Genomic DNA, 8,333 nt, shown 5'->3' on the forward strand with positions numbered 1-8,333 from the left:
TCGATATCATCATCACCATCAACCTCAACACCAACACCATCTCCATCTTCACCCCATCTCACTTTACCATTGCAATCGGAGTTGTACCTTGCACTATTCATCCCCTTTACTCTACCGGTGTTGATTAATCTTTTGTGGTGAATCCTATTGAGTATTATTGGAGAATTATTATTATGACCAGATTGTTCATCATATTTCTATGACCTCTGATCATGATCTCTTTTATGTCTTGTGAGTAGTTACTTTTGTTCTTGAGGACATGGGATAAGTCTCGTTGATAGTAGTCATATGATGCTCATGTAATATGTGTTGATTGATATATAAGTTATGGTGTTATTCTTCTAGTGGTGTGATGTGAACGCCGACTACATAACACTTCACCTTTTAAGGGCCTAGGACAATGCATCGTGTATAAATAATTCTTATGGTGGGTTGCCGGAGTGACAGAAACCTGAACCCCAGTTCGCATGCTTTTGCACGAGGGAGTGTTGGATCCTAAAGCTTATTGCTATGCTTAGGCTTTGCCTTAATTTCTATCTTGTATTTGCGGATGCTTGCAAGGAGTTTAATCATAAGAGTGTACTTGTCTTAGCCTAGACGGTGCACTAGTTAAGATCCACCCACATAACACTTATCAATACAAAACATAGTACTAGACGGAATATGCCGAAATCACTTGACTATCTCTCCTGTATATCCTCAGGAACGCCGTAGTCTTTATAAGTTTAGTCCCTTGGCTTATCCTTTGTGTACAAAAGGATTGGGCCACTTGCTGCACCTCAGCACCATTACTTTCCTTGCATTTATTTCCTTGTTACTTATACCAAAAAACCCATAAAATTTACTTTTCAGTACTTGCACTTATTCCTTGCTCAAGATCACTTGTCAGTACCTTCTGCTCCTTGTTGGGTTCGACACTCTTACTTATCAAAAAGGCTACGATAGATCCCCTACACTTTTGGGTCATCAATACCATTTTCTGGCGCCGTTGACGGGGAGTGAAGCGCTATTGGTAAGTGAAATTGGTAAGGAAACATTTACGTTGTACGTGCTGTTTTTATTTTGTTGTTTCCGCTTTTTGTCCCTATGGACAACTCTGCTCTTGGTTTGTTGCTCATGGGGAACCGCCCTAATGCTATTGTGGTGGAGAATCCTCCCCCACCTACTGAAATTGTGCCCTTTAAAATACCAACCGGTATTATTGATTGTGTCTTGGCTACTCCATATGCAGGAGATAGACATCCAGGTGAATACTTGCTATATCTTTCACAACTATGCTCCTTATTTAAGATTGCAGGTATATCGATGGATTTTGTTATGACAAAGCTATTCTCTCTATCATTAAAAGATAAGGCTTTGGATTGGTATAGGCTTCTTGATAACTCTCATTTGCTAAGTTGGCAAGATCTTATGCCTATCTTTTATGCAAATTTTTATCCTCTTCATGAAATACATCGAGACAGGAATTATATTTCTAACTTTTGGTCTCGTGATGGAGAAAGCATCGCACAAGCTTGGGGGAGATTGAAGTGCCTAATGCTCAGAGGTCCCAATCATGAGCTCCCCAAGGAAATTATTCTTACAAATTTTTATGCAAGGCTTTCTCGTCAAGATAAAGAGATGCTTGATGCCTCCTCTAGTGGGGCATTCTCGAACAAAAGCACTGAAGCTAGGTGGGATTTTATTGAAAGGATCCAGAAGAACACTGAAGATTGGGAGATTGATAAAGGTATTGAACCCGTTATAAATTATGAGCATGATTACATTGAGAGCTATGTGAAAACTGATTACTTCAATACCTTTTGTGCTAAGATTGGTCTTGATTTCTAGCTTCTAATGGATTTTTTCAAAGACTTTGCCTCTCATATTGATTCCTCTAAGAAGAAGGATGATCAATACCATAAACCTTTTAAGGATTTTCCTGTTGATATCAATTTGTTGACCCTATCTTGCCTGCAGTTTTATATGAAAATCTCCCTTTTCCCACAAGGATGAGGGAGCATTCTTTTGTCAGAGACATACTGAATAAAAGTGAAAGAACGAGTAATGAGCATGAGAACCTGATTAAGGTCAATCCTCAAGTTGCATTAGTCAAGGATCTTATTACAAGTAATACTGAGGGTTCCAATATAAATTTTTGTGATGTTTCTACTAACCTTGTTACGGCCAAGAATAAAGGCCCAATTTCAGGTACTCCAGTTGTATCTGTTAAAATAGGAGATCATAATTATTACGGGCTATGTGATTTGGGATCCAATGCTAGTGCTATTCTTTTTCACTTTATCAAGAGATCATGAATGAGATTCTACCATGTGAAATTGAAGACATTGATGTTACTATTCATCTTGCAAACAAAGAAACTATCTCTCCTATTGTAATTGTACAAGATGTTGAAGTCCTATGTTGAAAGGTAAAATATCCTACCGACTTTCTAGTACTTGGTTCAGTGCAAGATACGTTTTTCCCTATTATCTTTGGTAGGCCTTTTCTCAAAAATTATGGAGCTATTATAGATTATAGTAAAGGAAAAGTATCTGTTGAATTTAATGGTGAGCCATATGAATTTAACTTTTCTAAATTCTCGAAGCAAACTCGTGGTACTGATTTGCCTAGTAATGATAAAATTATTGAAGAGATTGCTTCTATTGCTATTCCTTCTAACGATCCTTTACAACAATTTATGGAGGACCACGAGAATGATTTGCATATGCAGGAAAGGAATGAGCTAGACGACATATTCTTGAGACAACCTTCTATCCTGAAGCACAACCTTCCGATTGAGCCTTTGGGAATTTTATCAAAACCAAAAGAAGACCCGGTGTTTGATCTTAAACCTCTTCCCAATACGTTCAAGTATGCTTATTTATATGAAAAGAAAGTATATCATGTTATTATCAATGCTAACCTTTCAGGATATGAAGAAGAGTGATTATTGGAAGTCCTTCATAAATACCGAGGCGCTATTGGCTATACCCTTGATGATCTTAAGGGGATTGGTCCATCTATTTGTTAGCATACTATCAATCTTGAGCCTGATGCTAAACCGGTTGTTGATAATCAACGACGGTTGAACCCGAAGATGAAGGATGTTTTGAGGACCGAAATCCTCAAGCGTCTAGCCTCATGTATTATCTATCCTATAGCTGATAGTAAGTGGGTAAGTCTGGTACATTGTGTTCCCAAGATAATGATAAGAAGGAACTAATACCTCAAAGAATTATTACTGGATATAGAATGTGTATTGATTACAGGAAGCTGAACAAAGAAACCGGGAAGGACCACTACCCGCTGTAGTTCATCGACCAAATGCTTGAAAGGTTATCCAAAAATACTCACTTTTGCTATCTTGATGGGTATTCTGGCTTCTCTCAAATTCTTGTTAACACTGCCGATCAAGAGAAGACCACTTTTACTTGTCCCTTTGGTAATTATGCTTATAGACGTATGCCTTTTGGTTTATGCAATGCTCATGCTACTTTTCAAAGGTGTATGTCCGCTATCTTTCATGGTTTTTGTGAGGAAATTCTGGAGGTCTTCATGGACGATTTCTCCGTCTATGGAGCCTCTTTTGACCACTGTCTCCACAACCTTAATAAATTTTTGCAAAGATGTGAGGAGACAAACTTGGTACTCAACCGGGAGAAGTGCCACTTCATGGTCAATGAGGGAATTTTTCTTGGCCACAAGATTTCTGAAAAGGGAATCGAGGTGGACAGGGCAAAGGTCGAAGCGATTTAGAGGATGCCTTGTCCAAAGGACATCAGAGGTATTCGTATTTTCCTCGGTCATGCTGGTTTCTATAGAAGATTTATTAAAGACTTTTCTAAGACTTAGAAACCCCTCACTAATCTACTCCAGAAGGATATTCCTTTTGTGTTTGATGAAGATTGTAAGGAAGCCTTCGAAGTTCTTAAGAAAGCTTTGATAACCGCTCCTATAGTCCAACCACTTGATTGGAATTTGCCTTTTGAAATCATGTGTGACGGGAGTGACTTCGTTGTTGGAGTTGTGTTAGGACAAAGGGTTGATAAGAAATTGAATGTTATACATTATGCTAGAAAAACCCTTGATAATGCTCAGAAGAATTACGCTACTATTGAGAAAGAGTTTTTAGCGGTATTGTTTGCTTGTGATAAGTTTAGGCCTTAAATTGTTGATTCTAAAGTTATCATTCATACGGATCATGCTGCTATTAAGTATGTTATGGAAAAGAAGGATGCCAAACCAAGGCTTATCAGATGGGTCCTCCTTCTTCAAGAATTTGATTTGCAGATAGTTGATAGGAAGGGAGCAGACAACCCTGTAGCAGACAACCTTTCCAGGATGGAGGACATACCACATGATCCTATTCCGGTTAACGATAGTTTTCCTCATGAATAGTTAGCTGTTTTGAAGGTACAATCTAATTCCGATCCATGGTATACAGATTATGCTAACTTTATTGTAGCAAAGTTTTTGCCTCCAGGTTTAACATTCTAGGAAAGGAAGAAATTATTCCACGACATGAGGTATTACTTCTGGGATTACCCACATATTTTTAGGGAAGTTGCAGATGGGATCGTGAGGAGATGCATACCGGAGCATGTGCAGAAGGATATCTTGAGAAAATGGCATCATTGTCCTTATGGATTACATCATGCCGGTGAGAGGACCGCACACAAGGTTCTCCACTCAGGTTTTTATTGGCCTACTCTCTTTAAAGACGCTAGAAATTATGTTTTACCTTGTGATAAGTGTCAAAGAGTTGGTAATATTAGTAGGAGAAATGAGATGCCGATGAATTATTCTCTAGTCATTGACCCTTTTTATTGCTGGGGTTCTGATTTTATGGGTCCTTTTCCTCCTTCACACAAGTACACTCACATCTTAGTGGTTGTTGATTATGTTACCAAGTGGGTTGAATCAATCCCCACTGAAAGTGGTGATCACAAGACATCTTTGAAAATGCTCAAGTATGTAATCTTCCGTAGGTTTGGTGTACCTAGGTACCTCATGACCGACGGAGGATCAAATTTTACACATGGTACTTTTAGAAAAACTCTAGCTAAATATGATGTTAACCATAGAATTGCTTCACCTTACCACCCTCAAACAAGTGGGTAAGTTGAGCTCACAAATAGAGAGATCAAGTTGATCTTGCAAAAGACAGTGAACAGTTCTAGAAAGGACTGGTCCAAAAAGTTAGGAGTTGCCTTGTGGGCGTATAGAACTGCTTACAAAAATCCCATGGGAATGTATCCGTATAACATGGTCTATGGCAAGGCATGCCATCTACCTTTAGAGTTAGAGCACAAAGCCTTCTGGGCTGTCAGAGAGCTTAATGCTTACCCAAAGCTTGCTCGTGAAAAGCGTCTCATGAACTTGACTTCTCTAGATGAGTGGAGAAGTGAAGCTTACGACAACGCAAAAATGTTCAAAGAAAAGGTAAAGAAGTGGCACGACAAGAGAATTTTGAAACGTGAATTTAATGTTGGTGATAAATTTTTGTTGTATAGATCTCGTTTCAGGTTTTCTCCAGGTGAATTACTTTCCAAGTGGGAAGGACCGCACCATATCGAAGAAGTCTACTGCTCTGGTGCAATCAAGATTAACAATTTTGAAGGCACCAAACCACATCTTGTGAATGGGTAAAGACTCAAGTATTACATGGTTGGAGACCCCATCAATGTAGAGGTGGATGTGATACAAGTAGCTACTCATGAAGAACATATTGCAATGCCATGTCACACACCAGCAGAAGCAGAATAAGAATAGGTATGAAATACGGTAAGGAAACTTCACGAACATCAATAAAAGTTTTGTGTTTTGCAAAATTAGAAAAATTCCAAGCCGAAGTGGAGCCGGAGAGGAGCTCCAGGGGCTCCAGGCAACCTGGTGGCGCGGGCTACCTCCTGGCCACACCTGGAGGCCGCCTGGACCATCCGGACTCCGTCTCCGACCCCACTTTGGCTTGATACCTTGCTTTTGATGTAGACATTTTTGTTATATATTTTCCCGGATCGTCCCGATTTTGTATCTTGCGATTCTGTGCATTTTTTTTTGGTCTGTTTGTGCCAGGAGAACTTTCAGCAAACCTAGGTGCCATGGCTTCCGCAAACTCCCCCAAGGACCAGTTCTCCGTCAACGACAACAACCCTTACCTCGTAGAGGTAAAGAGACACCCTCAAACACTCTGGGTGGAGGATGGTGTCCTCTACAAAGAAGATCTGAAGGGACCTGTCAAGGAGGGAAGCACCGAGGCCAGGATGGAAGAAGTGGAGGAATAATTCTTCAAGTACAAGTTGATGATCGAGCGTGGTGTCGAGGCCAACTCTGATATCATCGCCGAGCTGAAGAAGCAACATGAGAAGGATATGAAGGAAGTGCGATCAATCATATCCGCACTGGAAACCAAAGTGTTCGAGCTTCAAGGGCACGCCTATGACCTTCAAAACGAGAACTGTGAGTATGAACTAAAGTTTTTGCGCATGGGCTTATCTGCCGAAAGCAGGATCCTAGAGACTGGAGAATCCTGTGTGGATGGAGGACCTTTGCCATGGAATATTTTCGCTAAGGATTACCTGAGGAACAAGAACAAGAATGAAGAGTGAAGTCTTCTTGAGTAATGGCATTCCCTTAGCTTGTTCCAAGCTTGGGGGAGTGCCCGATATCATTATCTTTATTCTTTATCTTTTATGGTCAAGTTTAGTGTCGTATCATGTCTAGGGAAGTTATCTTATGAAATAGATGTTTGCATTGAGGTCTATCACTCCTTTGTGGAGAGTCTTGTGTCCGTGAGTGTGCAGTTGTCTATGATGGAATATTAATGAGAAGTCTATTAGTTTCTTGGCTGCATCGGGTATTCTCTTCATGCAGTCGACCTTATATGCTGATTCTTATGGGAGTATTGATCTTATATATCAGGTATGGCTTCGAGAACTTTATTTAATCTTGGCAAACATAGCATTTGTCATAACAACAAGCATGAGTTTTTATAGTAGCGACATAGCCAAAACCTTTATGTTCTTATGCTTGAAGTGTTATGCTGACAAGGAAGACAACTTGATGTTTCATGCGAATTCTTTATGTTAAACTTTATATTGTTTTGCATCCAAGTCAACATCATTTGTCTGCTCTCAAAAGCCTTAGCTAGCCAACCCTTGTACTAAGCGGGAGACAGTTTGTGCATCCATACCTTGAAACCTCAACCTTCCCAAGAGTCCACCATATCATCCCTATATGTGGTATTTCAACACCACTCCAAAAGTATATTACTCATGTCCTATCTTTAAACCTTCAAATACTACTCCCTGTTTTATGCCTCTGTTTTAGCTCATGAGGAAGTAGTGGATAATTCATGATCTTCTCATACTGGACAAGCTTTATCCTGGGTTTGCATGTCTAATCTGAGAACCCCTAATACAAAGAGGAACTGGCATGAGTGCGCCCAACTCGTAAAAGATAATAAAAACAAACAAAACCTCCTTGACGCTTTGTTTATGAGAAATCAGAAAACTTTGGTAGTGATAAACAAAGGAGACTAATGGGATGTGATCGTCCCCACTTTGGGAGTCGTTCCTCAAAACTTGTCCACCATGAGAAGTATTGGGCTATCTACTAGCATTCATTGACAAATTATGCACCTCTCAAAAGCTTGTTTTACAATCTTGTTGATTTCGAAATCTCTAAAGGCTCTAGCACATGAGTTTTCCCTACTTCCCTCTGCGAAGGGATAATCCTTTATTTTTTATGTTGAGTCAGTAAACTTACTTCTTTCTATCCTATAAAAGAGCGGACACCTTATGTTGACAAAGATGCATGCATTTATATTGTTTCATTGAGAATTGCCATATCACAACTTTGTTGACATTATCGTTAAGATGAGTAAGTTGTTTGCTCAGCCTAGCTAAAGCAAACATCTTCCTTTGAGTTAACCTTTTCACTTCTTGACTAATAAACGTTCTTTCAAAAAGCTTCAATTGATCTCATCAAAATATAAGAGGAAGAGCAAAAGTTAAAAGTTACTAGTTGTTCTTTGACCAAGGACATGTTTGCCATGGTTTGATGAGTTTCCTTAGCCCTACTTTTGATTGTAATTGATATTACTCTTTCATATGGGCCTTATGCGTTGAGATTGTTGTTGAGGATGGTTGAGTTTAGTAGAGAAATTATGATGCTTCTTGTCTGTATTCATATTTATCGACACTTCACTCTCTAAACTTGTGGACAGGTTTACCGAGCTCAGTAGTCGCTTGGGGACAAGTGATGTCTAAGCTTGAGGGAGTTGATACGTCCAAAATGCATCACTATTTTGCATTATAATTTGTCTCTATTCGTTGATATATTTCACATTA

This window comes from Hordeum vulgare, chromosome 1H (assembly GCF_904849725.1).
Source record: "Hordeum vulgare subsp. vulgare chromosome 1H, MorexV3_pseudomolecules_assembly, whole genome shotgun sequence".
Classification (NCBI taxonomy): domain Eukaryota; kingdom Viridiplantae; phylum Streptophyta; class Magnoliopsida; order Poales; family Poaceae; genus Hordeum; species Hordeum vulgare.